This window comes from Arachis ipaensis, chromosome B10, assembly GCF_059453495.1.
Source record: "Arachis ipaensis isolate K30076 ecotype BB chromosome B10, ASM5945349v1, whole genome shotgun sequence".
NCBI lineage: Eukaryota > Viridiplantae > Streptophyta > Magnoliopsida > Fabales > Fabaceae > Arachis > Arachis ipaensis.
This window is the reverse complement of record NC_142435.1, coordinates 84,523,546-84,543,163: the sequence shown is the minus strand read 5'-3', so window position 1 is coordinate 84,543,163 and position 19,618 is coordinate 84,523,546. Positions and strand designations below refer to the sequence as shown.

The 19,618-nt window shown below is 42.3% G+C and overlaps 1 long non-coding RNA gene and 1 pseudogene across 1 annotated transcript in view; both read left to right on the top strand.

Moving 5' to 3' along the window:
* Window positions 1-19,375, top strand: part of LOC148580678 (uncharacterized) — a 142,990-nt gene extending 123,615 nt beyond the window's left edge. The window contains exon 2 of the long non-coding RNA XR_015883390.1: window positions 19,293-19,375. This is a non-coding gene — a long non-coding RNA (uncharacterized LOC148580678). The remainder of the gene's footprint in view (window positions 1-19,292) is intronic.
* LOC148580679 (uncharacterized) lies at window positions 622-2,388 on the top strand (annotated as a pseudogene).
* Window positions 19,376-19,618: the final 243 nt, after the last annotated feature.

Here is a 19,618-nt window from a genome sequence, read left to right as displayed (position 1 = left end):
GAAGTGGTTGAAGATTTAAGAAATGCGGCACCGCCATGTGAATCCCAACAACCTCCGGAGCTTATCAAAATTGAAGAATATGAAAAGGTTGATCAAGAGATGGATTCAATCATCAATGAATTTTTATCAAAAGTGGAATCCTCTCCTTTGGGGCATGAATATGTAGCTATTGAAGGCAACTCCACACCATGCATTATTGGTAACTGTTACGAATCCACAGATCCATGACCCAGGATCAAACCCAGACCCGGCTACCCGGGTCCAACCCGCCCCGCCCTTCTAGAAGGCCCGAAGCCGGCCCTCTGGAACTCCTAACCAACTTTCGAATTCAAAACGTCTCCCTTATCTTAGTCAGATAAAATAAGATAAGATGTCCATCATCACCTATAAATAGAGGATCCAAATCCCTCCAGGTATTCATTCATTCCTCACACCTTATACCTCTCAGATCCATTATGACATGAGCGTCAGAGTGTCCTTGCAGGTATCTCCCCCCCATTGCTCCAGTCAAGCGATCCGGCATCAGCCTCGACCCGCAGGTTTCCGATCCATCTCTCAACCCGTTCCAAAGACATCTTGTACATTGGTGCCGTCTGTGGGACCGGCACCGGTCAAGCCAGAATGGCGGACGGATTTGAAGAGTACTCTATCCGCCGCCAAGACGACACGAGAACAAGAAACCCTACTCCTGAACACCAAGAAGCCATACCCCATGGAAGGATAGCAAGCGTCATCCATAACAAAGAAGACGGCCCCGTCATCACCAAAACTCGACATCCCAAGAACCTAGAGGACAGGTCAGCCCAAATAATCCAAGAACTCTACCATCGAGTACAGGAACTCGAGGGACAAATCACCACCAAAGAAAAGCACAATGCCAAATATGGAAGTCACGCGACCTCCAGATCCAGGTCTCGCCACGGCAGATCGCCAGAACAGCGACATGCCAAAAGATACAATAGAAGCACCTCGCATTACCAAAGATGCGACAGATCGCTAGAACGGCGACACAGCAAAAGATACGACCGCAGTATCTCCCGCGACCCCGTTCACACGGACGACGACCGACGACACCGAGAAACCAAGGGTACAAGGAACGATCACACAATAATGGGAGCCACCCCCTACACGGCAAGAATCTTAAAAGCAAAACTCCCCAAAGGTTTCGACAAACCCACGGACATGAAGTATGACGGAACCAAAGATCCTCAGGAACACCTAACGGCCTTCAAGGCCAGAATGAACTTAGAAGGCGCAGCTGACGCTGTCTGATGCAGAGCTTTTCCGGTAACCCTAGCCGGGCCGGCAATCAAATGGTTCAACGCCCTCCCTAACGGATCCATAACCAGTTTCCACGATATCTCGCGAAAGTTCATGGCCCAATTTACAACCAGAATTACTAAAGCTAAACACCCCATCAACCTACTAGGGGTCACACAGAAACAAGACGAATCCACAAGGAAATACCTCGACCGCTTCAATGACGAATGCTTAACGGTCGACGGACTCACAGATTCCGTCGCAACCCTCTGTTTAACCAACGGGCTCATGAACGAAGATATTCGCAAGCACCTTACTACCAAACTAGTATGGACAATGCACGAGATCCAGAACGTCACCAAGGATTACATCAACGACAAGGACGTCAGCCAGGTCGTCGCGGCCAACAAGCAACAGCATAACAATGCCCAACACGGCAAACCCGCACCCCAGCATAACCCACCACACAGAGAAATTCAAAGGGACTACCCCAAAACAACAAACATAAACCGACCACCCAGAATCGGCAAGTTCTCTAATTACACACCCCTAACAGCCCCAATTACCGAAATATACCACCAAATGGCAGACCGATGTATCATCCCAAAAGCCCAGAAACTTAAATAAAGAACGGGCGGCAATAAAACCCTCTACTGCGACTACCACCGAGGTTACGGGCACCGGACACAAGACTGTTTCGACCTTAAAGATGCCCTCGAACAAGCCATCAGAGACGACAAGCTACAAGAGTTTGCCAAAATCATCAGAGAACCAAAACGAGTAGAAAGAGACAGGTCGCCGGAGAGAGAAGGACGCAACCCGAGATCGCAAAAACACCCGCCTAGGGAAAGCATGGATGACGACCCTACCATAATAGTAAACATTATCACGGGAAAAGATGTATCAGGCAAGTCAAAATCAACACTAAAAAAGGACCTCAAAATTTTGGCCGTTGAAACCCAAACCCCAACTAACACTGCCGACAACACGATAACCTTCCTACCCAAGGACTGCCAGCACGGCACCTCGGCCGAAGACGCACCCTTCGTCATCTCGGCAAGAATCGGAACAGGACTGGTACGAAGAATACTGGTGGATACCGGCGCAGACTCTAATATCCTCTTCTGAGGAGCCTTCGACAAACTCGGGCTCCACAACAACAACCTCCAAACGCACCACAACGGCGTCACGGGACTCGGTGACAACTTCCTCAGACCAGACGGTTCCATCACCCTCCCCCTTACCATAGGGTCCGGCAACCAAAGGAAGACGATTCTATCCGAGTTCATGGTACTAAAAGACTCCATTGCCTACAATGTCATCCTCAGAAGAAAAACAATCAATGACTTTTCCGCCGTCATCTTTACCAAATACCTCCTTATGAAGTTCACAACGGAAGATGGTTCCATCGGTACCATCCACGGAGACCGGGAAATCGTGGCAGAATGCGACAACACCAGCTTAGCTTTACGAAAAAAATCCCGCGACACAGCTGGGATATTCCTAGCCGACCTGGACGCCCGGCAAGACGGCCATCCCAGGCCAGAACCCGAAGGTGACATGGAAAAGCTACAAGTAGGGCAAACCAAGGACGAATACACTTTCATCAACAGGAATCTCCCATATGATCTCAAAGAAGATCTCTCCCAGTTCCTAAGACAAAACAGGAACCTGTTTGCGTTCACACCTGTCGACATGCCCGGAATAGACCGTGACCTAATGTCTCACCGGCTAACCGTAGATCCCAAAGCCAAACCTGTAGCACAAAGGAGACGAAAAATGTCCCCAGACCGAGCAGCCAAGGTCAAAAGATAAGTAAAAGCCCTGCTCGAAGCAAACTTCATCAGGGAACTACCTTACACAACGTGGCTGGCGAATGTCATGCTAGTTAAGAAATCCAACGGGAAATGGCGAATGTGCGTCGATTACACGGACCTCAATAAAGCCTGTCCAAAAGATGCCTTCCCCCTACCAAACATTGACGGGTTGGTAGACGCCGCATCCGGACACCGGTACCTCAGCTTCATGGACGCATACTCCGGCTATAATCAAATACCTATGCACCGACCCGACGAGGAAAAAACAGCATTCATCACCTCCGACGGGACATACTGCTACACAGACATGCCCTTCAGCCTGAAGAACGCCAGAGCCACGTACCAATGGCTCGTCAACAAGATATTCCAGAACCTGTTGGGAACAAAATTAGAAGTCTACATAGACGACATGCTCGCCAAGACCGAATCTGGTGAACAACTCATCAGCGACCTTAAGGTCATAATGAACACCCTACGAAAGCACTAAATGCGACTCAACCCGGCAAAATGCGCCTTCGAGATGGAGGCAGGGAAGTTCCTCGGCTTTATGATCACATAACGCGGAGTTGAAGCAAACCCGGAGAAATGTCACGCCGTCCTTGAGATGACAAACCCAAAAAACCTTAACGACATCCAAAAGCTCACCGGCTGACTGACGGCGCTATCCCGCTTTCTCGGAGCATCTGCTCAAAAAGCAATCCCCTTCTTCAAACTGATGAAGAAAGGAGCCCCCTTCAAATGGGAAACGGAATGCGAGGAAGCATTCCAACATTTCAAGAAAGTCCTAGCAGAACCGCCAGTTCTCGCCAAACCCCAAACGGGGGGGACCCTCTACTTATACCTCTCCATAACGGAAGAAGCACTCGCAGCGGCACTCATCCGCGAAAATAAGAAGAAAGAACAAAAACCCATATACTTTACAAGTAAAGTTTTGCAAGATGCGGGAACTCGCTACTCACGTCTAGAAAAGTTAGCTTTCGCACTCCTCACGGCCTTCCGGCGCCTGCGACAATACTTCCAGGCTCACCCAGTGACAGTCCGAACTGACCAAGCGGTCAAACAGGTACTACAAAAACCCGACTAGCGTGGTCCATCGAACTATCCGATTTCCAGATCAAGTTCGAACCCCGAAATGCCATCAAAGCACAAGCTATGTTCGATTTTATCACCGAGATGACCCCGGGAAATTCCACCCCCGAATCGTGGAAACTACACGTCGACGGCTCATCAAACGTCACCTATGGATGCGCCGGAGTTATACTCGAAAGTCAAAACGGGATCACGATCGAACAAACAGTACGATACGAGTTCCCAGTTTCAAACAACCAGGCAGAATATGAGGCCCTCCTGGCAGGCCTAGCCCTAGCCAAGGAAGTCGAAGAAAAGGTCCTGGAAGTGAGTACCGACTCACAGGTAGTCAGTTCCCAAATTAACGGAGACTACCATACGTGAGATCCCCTACTCCAACAATACCTCGCCAAGGTAAACGAACTAAAAGAAGGATTCAAACACGTCACCATACAACACGTCCCTAGGGAACGAAATGCCAGGGCAGACCTACTTTCCAAACTAGCCAGTACCAAACCAGGACACGGCAACAAATCACTAATTCAGGAAGTCGTCAAGTCGCCATCCATATCGACAACGACTAACGCTTATCTGACATTCTCCAGCCAAGGATCATGGACCTACCCTATCCTGCAGTACCTCCTCGACGGAACACAACCAGAAGACCCCAAAGAGGGAAAACGGATAAAAAGGGAAGCCGCCAACTACACAGTTATCGCAGGACACCTATACAAGCGCGGATTCTCGCAACCCCTGCTCAAATCCGTCGAACCCGGGGACACGGAGTACATACTCCGCAAAATCTATGAAGGTTGTTGCGGCCACCACATCGGAGGTAAAACCCTAGCCCAAAGAATCATCAGGGCAGGTTACTTCTGGCCCACGGTTATCCGGGACTCCATGCAGTTGGTAAAAAACTGCGATGAATGCCAAAGGCACGCCAACATCCATCAGGCCGCCCCGCACCAGCTCAGCATCATATCGGCAGAGCATCCATTCGGCACCTGGGGGATCGACCTCGTCGGGCCCTTCCCTACGGCACCCGGTCAACTCCGGTATCTCATCGTCACCATAGACTATTACACTAAATGGATCGAGGCCGAACCCCTGGCCTCCATCACGGCGACCCAATGCCGAAAATTCCTTTGGCGACAGATCATAACCCGGTTCAGGATCCCCGAGATCGTCATCTCGGATAACGGAACCCAATTCACCGATAAGAAATTCAGATAATTCCTAGAAGGTTTGCATGTATCCCACCGTTTCAGCTCGGTAGAGCACCCCCAAACAAATGGGCAAGTGGAATCCGCAAATAAAATAATTGTCAAAGGACTAAAGAAGCGACTCGACGGAGCCAAGGGGCTGTGGGCCGACGAACTCGGATCAGTCTTATGGTCGTATCGAATAACCCCCCAAACGGCCACCAGGGAAACCCCTTTTCGACTAACATACGGCGTGGAAGCCGTCATCCCGGTAGAGACAGGAGACCCTAGCCCAAGGAGAACGGTCGGGGGCCACGACGAAGAAGCAGAGCGAGACCTCACCAACGAGGTAAGAAGCATAGCCCACATCAGGGAACTAGCCCTAAAACAAAGAATTAGCCTAAGGTACAATCACGGCGTTGTCCGAAGAGAATTCGTACCCGACGACCTCGTCCTACGACTAAACGACATCGGAGCTCCAGCCCTGGGTGAAGGAAAACTCACACCCAACTGGGAAGGACCATACAGAATCGAGGCGGTAATCTAAAAGGGAGCATACAAGCTCGAACGGCTAAACGGCGACAAAGTCTCGAGGACATGGAACGCTGCCAACTTGCGACGATACCACAGTTAGGCTGACCCCCTAGGTCATCCCTTAACTTTGTAATTTCCCTATTTGTTTCCTGCTTTATTTTATTTACCTTAGTCTTCTGTACAGTAAATTTTCCTATTTTTTCTTTTAAGTATTGATCCAGGGTACTCTTTCCCGCCGTAAACGGAGGGTTTTAATGAGGCCCAACCATCAATAAAATTCTATCAAAGCTATTTTCCTAAACACAGAATAAACACACGGCCAAAACTGGGGGACCGATCACCCCCCGGGCCCTAGATACAGATATCCACAAAAATTTGACCTCACGACGGTCCACTAACCCAAACAAAGGTGATAAAGAAAGAACAGCTTAAAACGGAATATACAAAAAGGCCCAAACGGCGCAAGCAACGTAAAATGAACTTCAAGTCTCGATCACACGGCCACACGGCCAAATTCCATAAAAACATAAAACGAACTTCAAGTCACGGTTACACGGTCACACAGCCAAAATCCATAAAAATAGAAACCAAAACAAAGTTCATAATAACAACTACTCAAGGTCGACAATCTCGCCATCACGGACAGTCTTGAAAGCTCCCATCACAGACATGTCCGCACCAGGCGCCAACACCAAAGCTTGAGCTCTCATTGTCTCCTCGGTAGCAGCAACAGCTTCCTTCACATCGGCAAGCAACACAGCTTTTTCCTCTTTCAAAACCATGACCTCCGCCTTTAAACCATCCACCTCACCCTTCAGCGTACCAACATCAGCCAAGAGCACGGCTGCCCAGTACTCGGCATCCGAAGCCCTCCTCCGCTCTTCCCCAAGATGAGACAAAAGAGAAGTCTCAACCTCAGAAAGGCGAAGGATCTCGGCACCAGACTCCTTGGAAGATTTCACTGCCCGCTCCCTCGCCGACTCAGAATCAGCAAGCAACCCCTTCAACCTCGCCACCTCGGCCTGGGATTGGCGAAACTTCTTATCCAGAAGGCCTACCTGAGCCATCACAGGCTCGATCTTCCAAACAATCACAGCGGAGCGGAGGAGAGTACGATAGTGGAACTTAGCCTAGAAAGTCACATTACAATCATGAAAGAAATCCTCCGTGCACGGCATTAGGTACTCATCAATGAAAGCAGGAGCGTCAAAGCGGCGATCCATCACGGACCGGACCGCACCCTCCCCCTCCATCATATTCTTGCTATCAAAGTCCTCCGACCACTTCCGCTTCCGGGAAGCACCCTCCGGCGATACCACAACCACATCATCATCAGCCTCCACACCCTGACCCGACCCGTCGGTACCACCTTCGGTCAACACGAGATCCTCAACAACGGCTCTCGTATCATCAGTAGGTCGTGAGTTCGGAGTGGAGGAAGTACCGCCAAAAGAAGTCCCCTGAGATAATTGAGCCTTCAACCGTGCAAGAGTTGTCAAACCTCCAACCATCTCAACTACAAAGTAATTAAAAGAAGAAGAAAGCATAAGTACCAAACTCGGAATGCAAAAAAAAAAAATCACACACCGACATAGGCCCGACAAGCAATCGGGTCCCTCATCACATCCCTGGGATTTAGAGGACGCTCCCCAAACAACTGCCATAAAATGAGAGCAACATCCCGATCTTCTGCAGTCAAAAAATCCTGCGTCACCCGGGTATGAACGGACGGCCCCGCCCCAAAATTCCAATACGTGGGGAACCGCCTCCCACCCTCCAAAGTCAGCCAGAACAGATGATGCCCCGCCGCAGGATGAACCTTGAAATACCCACACTTAAACCCATGGAAAGAATCTTCATACAGGCCGAAAACCCGACGATGAGGCTGAGCCCTAAAAGACATATACCCCTTCTTGTGCTTTCCCTCCTTGGTAGGAAGGGTGCACAAGAAGAGGAAAGGGAACACATTCACAGACACCGAAAGCTCAAAAAACTCACAAACAAGCTCAAAGGTCCGGATCGCCGCCCAACTGTTCGGATAAAGCTGGGACGGCGCCACGGAACATCGGCTCAACAATTGTTGAACGAAAGGGGAAAAGGGCAGCCGTTCGCCAAGATGGGTGAACATTGCCTCAAACACCCACAGCCAATCCGGAACGGTCGGTGAGTCCAAGTTAGTGTAACAAACTCTCTCATCAACCCCCGGGACAGAAAACTCATAATAACGCTCGGCGTCACCACCCCCGCAAACGGCTCCTTCATCACGAAGCCGTTGGAGGTCTGCCTCCGTCATCCGCGACGGCGTCCCCCACACATCACTAGTCACCCAGGAGTATAGGGCAGGGACACCCCTGGCTGGCATCACCAGAGTCCTCACACCCTCGGACCTTTGACGTGCCATACCTAAAACATTGATGAGCACCACCAATCAGCCCAAAGTACACGGAAGAAAATGAAAATGGGGAACTACAAGGAATATCACTAACCCACCGCGGTGCTCATCCCTCCTATGAAACCCATCACCTAAAAAAAAAAGGGAAAGACAACCCCAATCCACTAACACAGAAATGCAAAAGCAAACAGGAACAAAATGACAACAAAACAAGTAAAGAAAGAAGAAGACTAACCTGACAGTGCGGAGCGAAACTCAAAAATATCCTTGGGAGGCAGGAAGACAATAGCACAACCAAAAGCACAATCAGGAACGCAGAACAGCGCCAGAACAGAGGGAAAGTACTCTTGTACACTTTGAATCAGAAAAAGCAACAAGAGAAAGGAAAATGGGAACCAAAACGGTTTTAAACCCTGAAAGGGAAAAGACAAAAATACCCAAGGAATAAGCATGGCACAGAAGGGCAAAAACGGAAATGTATCCCCTACAATAAATGCTCCTTCGAGAAACCAAAAAACACGCCTCGAATAATTAAATGGGCACAAGGAAACGAAAGGATCGCACCAAACAAACGGTGCGAAAAATGAACTGAGCCCCAAAACACAAAAATCATTACCGAGGCACCGAGGAAACGACCAAGACCATACCTCACCAACAACAAAGACCGACCTTGATCGTCCTTACGCTGCGGGGGCAACTATTATGGATCCAATCCACGGATCCTAATAACCCCGGAATCGAAAACCAAACGACTACCCGAAAAAGAACTAAAGACCTAGCTCGCGGTCAAAACCACATCTCCCAGCGAGAAACCGACTTTACTCGCTCTCCTGCTGCGGGGGCAACTGTTATGAATCCACGGATCCATGATCCGGGATCAAACCCTGACCCGGCTAGCCGGGTCCAACCCACCCCGCTCTTCTAGAAGGCCCGAAGCCGGCCCTCTGGAACTCCTAACCAACTTTCGAATTCAAAACGTCTCCCTTATCTTAGTCAGGTAAGATAAGATAAGATGTCCATCATCACCTATAAATAGAGGATCCAAATCCCTCCAGGTGTTCATTTATTCCTCACACCTTATACTTCTCAGATCCATTCTGACTTGAGCGTCGGAGTGTCTTTGCAGGTATCTCCCCCCCATTGCTCCGGTCAAGCGATCCGGCATCCGCCTCAACCCGCAGGTTCCCGATCCATCTCTCAACCCGTACCAGAGACATCTTGTACAGTAACCTTGTTGAAGACTCTCTCAATGAGTGTGAAGTTGATGCGGAAGAAGATCTCACACAACCTTCCGAGTTTGATTTGATTGATGATAAAGAGGAATTGGAAGAGGTCGACAAGCAAAAAGAAGTTAAAAAGGGTTGTCAAGAGGTGGAAATGCACAAAGAAGAGCAAAAGGAAACAGACCTTGCATTGTCTAAGTGTGGGGAGGTTCCCCTCCCTAAGTCACCGTCCAACACACCATTCAAGTGGGTAAAACTCTCACCCTTAATCTTCACTTACCCCCTTGAATATGGTTTGATTGAAACGGATGGGCAACTTAGGGCTCTTTGTGGAACTAAGAGTGGAAAGGAGTTGTGTAGTGGTTGGAAGTTAGGAATTAAGCTCATTGAGGTCAAGATCTCAAGATATAGGAACTATGATTGGATGAAAGCTACTTTACATGGGTCTAGAAAGAAGGCGTGCTTTGCTAGGGAAAATTCTTCTTGTTTTACTTGCCAACCACCCTAAAACGAAATGTTCATGAAGCTCAACTAGAAGTCGGGTGCGAAAATAAGATATGGGACCCCGGATCGACGCATAAATACCAACTAAGGAAGCTCATATCTTGGGTGGAACTCCATCCAAACTTGGTGAAGAAGGTTGGAATTTCTGTTAACCATTTGAGGCGCAAAAATCCTTGGTGAATCAAGGTTGAGTACAAGCATAAGCCACCATGACAATGAGCTTCCCAAATGTCCAACTTAAGGACTTAAACTAAAAGTGCTAGGTAGGAAACACCCCACCATGGTAAACTCTTTCCATTCTCTTGTACATATACTTAATAAGTGATTTGAGTTGCCATCATAGGTAGTTTTCTTCTTTAATATACTCTTATACATTTTGTTTTCATTAATAGGTTGTTATAGTGTGTTTTGATTAGTTTAGATTGTTGTTAAAGTAGGTTACTTGAAGTGCAAGTTGTGTTTGTTTTGACTTTGAAAATTTTTTCAAAAACTTAAGGATTTTTGTTGAATTTAAATTTTGGTTGCGTTAGAGTGTTTATAGGTTAGGAGAGTGTCAAATTCTATTTCTATGCTTCAATAAAAAAAATTCAATCCATGCTTAAGCACGCATGGTGCGTACGCGTGGATTTGCACTTCCGCAACTCCTAGTACAAAAACCCGAGAGTTGTGCGACTATTGTGCTGGAATTGTGCTGGGAGCGTAATCTCAATCCACGTGTAAGCACGCATGGCGCTTACACGCGGATTGCTCCTGCCGCATCCACGCGTAAGCACGCATGGCGCTTACGCGTGGATTTGCACCCTGTTTTTTCTCCTTTCTCCTTTCTCCTTTCTTCTTCTTTCTTCTTTTCTTCTTCTTTCTTTCTACCTTTCTTCTTCCTCTCTTGAAAAAAATTTTTTAAATAAAATAAAATAAAATAAATAAATAAAATACTAAAAAATTTTTTTTCTTTTCTTCCATTTTCTTTTATTGCAATTACTTACTTTCATTCATTGCATTTTACTTTTGATTTTATAGCTTGTTATAATTTTCTTTTTTTTTAAGTTTCTTATTTTAATAATGGTGTTGAATTTTCCTATTCAATCGTTGAGAATTTCTTGCATTATTTTGGTGCCTCTTGACTTGTTTGATATTGTTGGGTGATGAAACTTTTAAATCAATGCTTAATCTTGTATGACTCTTGTGACTTTATGCATTAATATGACCTAATATTATTTTTCATGACCCACTCTTTTTTATTTGAACTTGATGCTCAATATGTTCTTCATGCTTTGATTTTACTCTTGCATCAAGTGTTAGTTCATATGCCCTTTGCCTATATTGTTTTCTCTCTCACATGTTGTAGCTACCATGTAGTGAGAACCTTACCCTTATTTAGCATTAGCCCCCACCTATGTTCTCTTTGCTTTGATATCTTTGTTATAGGCTTAATTTTTTTTCTTTTTCACTCTTTTTAGGTTGGCCACCAAAAAGGAAAAAAGGAAAGTTTCTAAATGGGGCAACAAACAAGTCATTTGCACAACCTTTTGAAGGAGCTCATCAGTTGTAGCAACCCATCCACCTTGCTCTTCTTTGCATGCACCGAGGACGGTGCAATCTTTAAGTGTGGGAAGGTCGTCCGACCGATCTCCGTGGGTAACAATTTTTTTTCCAACACCAATGTTAGTTAGTGGTTGCATTGCATATTAGGTTGCATGTTAGGTAGAATTTGTACATATTTTTACCACTTACTTTTATGATTAGGACTACTTAGTTAGAGTGATGATTTCTTTTCCAAAAAATTGTTTTAGGGCACCCTACCAATTTGAAAAAATTTTTGGTTGAACTTGCTTGAAAGAATTTATTTTAGAACATGGTTTTTGAGCTAAGAACACAAGCATGTGAGATTTGAGCCTAATGGTGTGGTTACATCTTATAACCACTTATTCTTCCTTCTTGTATGCATTATTCTCTTTCTATGATTGTAATCTTTGATTTGTTTGATTCTCTATGTCCATTATTTTGTGTATTCATGCATTTATATGATTGAAGCCATTGTTTCATTAGTTCACTTACCCAAATAGCCTTACCTTTTAACTTCCATTTTTAGCTAATTTGAGCCTACGCTTAACCCACTTGTTCTTAATTTTAGCACATTACAAGCCTTCAAGCAAAAAATAATAAAAGTCCTTAATTTGGATCTTTGATTAGCTTAGGCTAGTGTGTGTGTGTCATTTAAGTGTGGAAAATCTTGGGACATTGGGTGAATAAAAGGGTAGTTTTGTAATTTTGTTGTAAATATTGGGAAATGGGTACATGCTCATGTGTAACGAATGTAAAACCTTATACATTGATGATATTGTATATAGAAAGAAAAATGAGAAAAAGGAAAAGGAAAAGAAAGAAAAATAATATGGAAAAGAAAAGAAAAAAAATAGAAAAGAAAGAAACAAAAAAAAAAGAAAGAAATAAAAGGGGACAAAATGCCCCAAAGCAAAGCTCAATAAGGGTCAATGCATAAGTGTTGTGAAATGAAAAGGAATACATGAGTATGTGAAAAAGTGAGAAAAATGGGTAGTTAGGTTAGCTTTGAAATTGTATAGGATGTCATAGGTTAGGTGGGAAGTTTAAGCTTATCAAAGATTCAAATTTCAAGCTCACTTGACCAAATATGCATCCTTACCTTGACCCTAGCCCCATTACAATCTAAAGAAAAGACCTCATGATACTTGTATGCATGCATGAAATATATGTTGATTGTTAGAAGAAAAACAAATCTTAGAAAGCATGATTAGGGGAGAATTGAGAGAATCGACCCTACACACTTGAGCGACTAGAGTGCAAACACTTCCGGTGAGGGTTCGATGCTCAATTCCTTGATTCTCGGCTTTCATGAGCATTCTTCTTTCAAGTCTACTTGAACTTCGTTTTGATATTTAAATCGGTAGGATTCATGAGTCGTCATGGGACCTTAGCCCTACTTGTGCATGTATGTCTTGGAGGATTGATTTATTTTTAACCAAGTAGGTAGAATCATTTTGCATTTAGTTACATTCATGTAGATAGTTGCATAAAGGTAGGGTGCATTTAGTTAGACCTCATTGAATAAATGTTGATATCCTTTGCTTTCTCTTGGTTTAAGCATGAGGACATGCTTAGTTTAAGTGTGGGGAGGTTGATAAATCCCATATTTAGGGTTTAGCTTGTGTTGAATTTAGAGGGTTTTGTCAACCTTTGTCCCATTTATCCAATGAAATAGCATGGTTTTGTAAATTCTCCTTTAATTGTGCTTAAGAGTGAAAACATGCCTTTTAGGTCCTTAATTGTTTAATCTTGATTTACCTTTGATTCCATTAGATACCTTGATATGTTTGTTAAGTGATTTCAGATTTAGGAGGCAAAGATTGGATCAAGGGAATGAACGAAAAGCATGTAAAAATGGAGAACTCATGAAGAAATGAAGTAATCGCAAAAGCTGTCAAGCTCACCTCTTTGCACTTAATCGATCATAACTTGAGCTACAGAGGTTCAAATGATGCGGTTCTAGTTGCATTAGAAAGCTAACATTCGGGGCTTCGAAATGATATAAGATTTGCTACAGTTGCATCGCGGATAGGGGTGTGCACGCGCACAGTACGCATACGTGCCGATGGTGCCACATAATTTACTTAATGCAACTCGTGGCCAGCGAATTCTAAAGCCTTGTGGGCCCAATCCAACTCATTTCTGATGCTATTTAAGCCAAGGATTGAAGGGAAATTAACACACTTTTGATCATTAGTTTAGTTTAGGATTAGAATTAGGATTAGGTTTAGTTTAATAATCTAGATCTAGGTTTCAATTCATGCTTTCTTCTTCTTCTTCTCAATTCTATGTTGTTACATTCATGATTCCTCTATTCTTTTGTTGTAATTTCTTTTATGTTGCTTCTATATTTTGTTGTAGATTTACTCTTGTTTCTTCCATTTTCTTTCAATTCAATATGAGGTAATTCATAATAATTGTGTTTCCTTTGATTGTTGTTGTTGATTTCTTACATTCTATTGTTGTTAGATTCTATTTTTGTTATCAATTTACTATGCTTCCTTTTTTGCCTTCCAAGTGTTTGATGAAATGCTTGGTTGGATTTTAGCATAGAATTTTCTCCTCTTGGCTTTGGTAGAGTAATTAGTGATGCTTGTGTTATCTAATTCCTTTGTAGATTGATAATTAGAAATTGCTAATTGATTTAGATACCACTAAAGCTAGTCTTTCCCTTGGGAGTTGGATAGGACTTGTGGAATCAAGTTGATTCATCCACTTGACTTTTCTCCATGATTAGAGGTTAACTAAGTGCTAGCAATGGACAATTGTGGTCACAATTGAGGAAGATAACTAGGATAGGACTTCTAGTTCTCATATCTTGCCAAGAGCTTTCTTAGTTGTTAGTTTATTTCTTTTGCAATTTACATTCCTTGTTCCTTAACTAAAAAACCCCCAAATATACTTCATAGCCAATAACAAGAACATTTGTTTGCAATTTCTAGGGAAAATGACCCGACGTTCAATACTTCGGTTTATAAATTTAGGGGTTTGTACTTGTGACAAAAAAATTTTTGCATGAAAAGATTATTGATTGGTTTAGAAACTATACTTACAACAAGAATTTATTGTGAATTCTAAACCACACAATAATCCATTCATGAAGGAGTTAGCGAGATTGTACATCAAGGAGATAGTAAGGTTGCATGGTGTGCCACCAAGCATAGTGTCAAACCATGATCCCCGATTCACGTCAAGATTTTTGGGAGCTTTTCAAAAAGCTTTCGGTACGAGGCTATGTCTCAGCACCGCATATCATCCACAGACGGATGGACAGGTGGAAAGGACTATTCAGACATTAGAAGATATGCTGAGGGCGTGTGTATTGGATCAACCTGAAAGTTGGGACCGTTACATGCCATTAGTGGAGTTTGCGTACAATAATAGCTTTCATGCGAGCATTGGGATGGCTCCATATGAAGCCTTGTATGGACGGAAGTGCCAATCTCCACTTTGTTGGTATGAAACCGGTGAAGCAAGTGTTTTGGGTCCTGATTTAGTAGCTGAGACTACTGAGAATATTAAGAACATTCGTGCAAGGATTTTGACTGTGCAGAGCTGACAGAAAAGCTATGTAGGTCAGGGAAGGAAACTGTTAGAATTTGAGGTGGGAGAACACGTGTTCCTGAGGGTTACATTGACAACCGGGATTAGAAGAGCGATCAAAACAAAGAAGTTAAATCTGAGGTTCATTGGACCGTTTGGGATTCTGAGGCGATTCGGGCCGGTGGCATATCAAGTAGCTTTGCAACCTCATCTGTCTAACTTGCATGACGTATTCCACGTGTCACAATTCTATAAGTACACGTTGGATGCAGCTCATGTGTTAGAGCCTAAGTCGCTCGAGTTGAGGGAGAACTTGACATTTCAAGTAACACCGGTGCGTATTGACGACACTAGTGTGAAGAAGTTGGGAGGAAAGGAAGTTTCATTGGTTAAGGTTGCTTGGAAGAGATCAGGAGTCGAAGAGCATACTTGGGAATTGGAGTCTGAGATGCAAAAGGATTATCCCGAGCTATTCTCAAGTAATCACTAAATTTTGAGGGCAAAATTTCTTATTTGGTGGGGAGAATGTAAGAACCGCGACTAAATAACTACCTAATTAGTTAATTAATATTTCCCAAATTAGGTTACAAAAATTTAGAGTGAGAATTTAAGGATTTAAATATGATTTTTGGATTCAGTAGGTTTTTCTGAGTCATAAAATGTATTTTCTGCAAAAAACCAAGAAAAACTGCGAACCGGCAGCTGAACCGGTCAAACCGGTTCAAGTCTTCCCAGTACTGGGTGAGAAATAGTAAAAACAGTCAAAAACCTTAGAAAAATATTAGAAATAGAAAACCGGGCATTAATTTTAATGGTTTGGCCCAAAGATGGGCCGAACGGGCTAAAAATACTAACGGGTTGGACCGGGCCCAAGTTGGGCCCAAGCCCAACATATATAAGCAATTAAGTGAACCCCCTTAAGCCACATAAACAAAAAAACACAGCTGAAGTGAGGTTGAAGAAGAGAGTGAGGATTCCATTAAAATACTATTCACCTACAACTTTAATCTGCGATATCTCGAGCTACGGTGCTCCGATTCGCGTACCGTTAGCAGCTACAAGAAGCTCTTGCCAAGCCCGACACTTCCAACTAAGCCTTATGGTAAGTTTCTCGAGATTATCTATCCAGTTTCCTACCCTAAGAATTTTGAGTTTTTGGGTTTTGAATTAAGTAAGATTTTGTGATTTTGGGGTGTTTAGGTACACTCTAGCATTTGATTACCATTGGGTTTGACTTCCAAAACTGTTGGGCAAGGTAAGAGGTATTGAACTCTTGTGAAATTTTAATTATTATGATCCCTAGGTTGATTAGTTATGATTTGTGTGTATATAGCTTGATTATTGTGAGTTTGGAAGCCTTTGAAATTGAGTTAATGCTTGTTGGAGTTGATTGGTAGCTTGGATTGTGGTTGAAAGCTCAACTTGTGCTCATTTTGGGTTTTTGGCATATTAGGAATCGGCCAAGGTATGGTTTCGGTTTCATCTATGTAATATATATTATTCATGGATGATGGGTGAAAATCAGAATTCCATACCAAAACTCACCGACAAGTGAACCGGGTCGCATCAAGTAGTAATTACTCACAAGAGTGAGGTCGATCCCACAGGGATTGATGGATTGAGCAATTTTAGTTAGGTGATGAATTTAGTTAAGCAAATATTTGATGAATTGAGTGATTTTGATTGACAGAAGCTAAATTGCAAGTAAATAAAGGTGCAGAAAGATTAAATTGCATGAAACTTAGAGTGCAAGAAATTAAATAAACTGAAACTTAAATTGTAAGAAAAGTAAATAGCTGAAACTTAAAGTGCAAGAAATGTAAATTTGCTGAATCTAAATTGTTGAGAAATGTAAATTGCTGGAAGAGTAAAAGGATTTGGGTGCTGGGATTTGTAATTGAACAAGAAATTGCAACTAAAGTAAATCAGAAAGCTTTGAGATGCAAGAATCCAGATCTAGATCTAAGTAGCAAGAATAGAAATGGAAAATGTAACAACCCTGATTTTCGAGTACGTGAGATCTTTTCTGAAAGTACGGATTTCTCCAGAAGATCAGTAAAGGGAACACCTCTGATATATCATCAAGCATCTCAATCCTAATTGTCATTAAGTCATCCTTAAGCTAGAACCTCTTCTGAGGCAAGCTCGATAATGCAATCGCGAAGAACCTAGTTTTTGAACCGTATCGGTTGGCAGTTTTGATTTTGATTTTCGTAAATAGTCTCTGTTTGACGAACCGGGATTGATTAACGAGAGGAGAGAGATAATAGTATAATATTATCATTATATTAGTATTAGAAAATGCTTGAATGATATTATAAGGTTACCTGGTCTGTTTTAGTTAAAAACAGGAAATTGGTTTAACCGGGTTTACGGTTTACTGGTGCAGCTTAGCACTAGTACTCTCTGATGACTTTAGCAATGCTAAGGCCTCATGATCCATGTTCTATTATCATAATAAATATGTTACTAGTGTCATTTATGCTAGTAGCTCAGAAAATAATTTTTAGAGATGTTTTTACGAGTGTTCTAATACATCTAGTTTTAGTAGTTATACACCTGAGATATTTTAATATTATTTTAACCCACCTCCAAGCCAACCAATCACAACTCACCTTACACCCCCAAGACCTCCAAGGTTGTCTCATTTCATCATTTTGGCCGAAAATAACAAGAGAGAAAAGAGAGAAACTTTCATGAACACTTATTCTTCAAAGCTTGATTTCTTCTGAACTAAAACTCAAATCAAAATTCCGTCACCAAAATGATCCTCTCTTCTTCCTCTACATAACCATATAACATATCAAGGATAAAAATAAGGTAAGATGGCTGTTCCTTTCCCCTTTCAATTCGGTTTTCAAGGAAACATGCTTAAACAAGTGTTTTCTTGATGTTCTTCCTTAGATCTCTTGCTTAGCTTGACTTGTGGGACAAAGATCTTTAATTTCCTACACTTTTAAGGTGAGGATAACCTTCCTAAGATGCTTCTGAAGTTCGTTTAGTTGATGGTTTAGAGTTTTAAAGTTGTTCTTGATGTGTTTTAGGAGGAAAAAGTGCTTTAAGAACACTTCAAAGAGTAACCGGATTTGGAGCAGCAAATCAAGGTAGGGTTTGACAAATTTAATCTTGATTGATTATGTTTGAGTTGTGTGATTAAGATATGGTTTGGCTGTGCTTGAAATTGATTGTTTGTATGAGTAATTCTTGTTGAAATTTTGGTGAAAATTTGAAGAAATTTGATGAAATTCAAGCTATGAATGTGTGTTCTTGTGGCTGCTGGTAAAAGAAACCCTAGGCCCTAAATTGGGGTTCAATTTGTGTTAAAATCATGTAGAAAAAATGGGATTTTAGTGGCTGGGAATTTATTTTGAATTTTGGTAAAAATCGGTTGCTGAAATGATTGAAAAACGGGTAAAAACAGAGAAAGAATTTGAAGAATATACGAAGAACATGAAGAACACTTTGAGTGTGGTGAAGAACATTGAAGAACACCTTTTAGATCTTATAAAGGGCAAGGAAGTAAATATTTTGGTGTTTGAGGGGTTATTTTGTAATTTCTGAAAGTTAGGGTGGTTAAAGTAGAAATATTAAAAGTTACTGGGGTAAAATGTTAATTTTAAAGGTTAAAAGGTAAAGGCAAGGTAATTTTCGAAAATTTAATAATAAAATAATAAATAATAATATTTAATTAAAAATAATATTTTAATTAAAATAATAAAATAATGCGAAAAAGGCAGTTTTCTGTAAAAGCTTTAGAAAGACAACTTTAAGTGCAGAATCTCATAATTACCTTCATAAAACACTTAGGGAGTGGTAATAACATATTAGTGAAGCAAAGATAAATAAAAGATAAAAAGTTAAAGAAAAGATAAAAACCAAAGAAGAAGTCTGTAAAATTTTAACGACAGAAAAACAGACAGAGACTAGTGAACGAACTAGGGTAACTTAGTAAGTACTTGAGTTGTGACTAGGGTTAGGTATAATATGAAAAGTTAAAATGTTTCAGTATAGACTTAATGAACCTATACTTGGGACAGGCTAACTATTCATACCGAAATTTACATAAGTTTTAAATACATACGTTAAGCAGATAAATCAGAGCAGAGTAGAGAAACACAAAAAATAGAGTAACCAGAGTAAGGTAAATAGATAAAGAGAGAAAGAGTAATATAATACAGATGAAAAGAGTAATCAGAGAAGAGAAAAGAGATACAGAGAACAGAGTAATTAAAACAGAGTAAAGAGATACAGAGAAAAGAGAAACCAGAATAGAGTAAAGAGATATAAAAAGAAGAGTAATATAATAAAGAGATATTTATATATATTAGTTACTTGATGCAACCCAGAGCTATATTTATATATATATTAGTTGCTTGATGCAACCCAGAGCTATATTTATATATATATTAGTTGCTTGATGCAACCCAGAGCTATATTCAATATATATTAGTTGCTTAATGCAACCCAAAGCCTCTGTAGGGAAACTAAGTTACCTATAGCCATTTTCTGCTT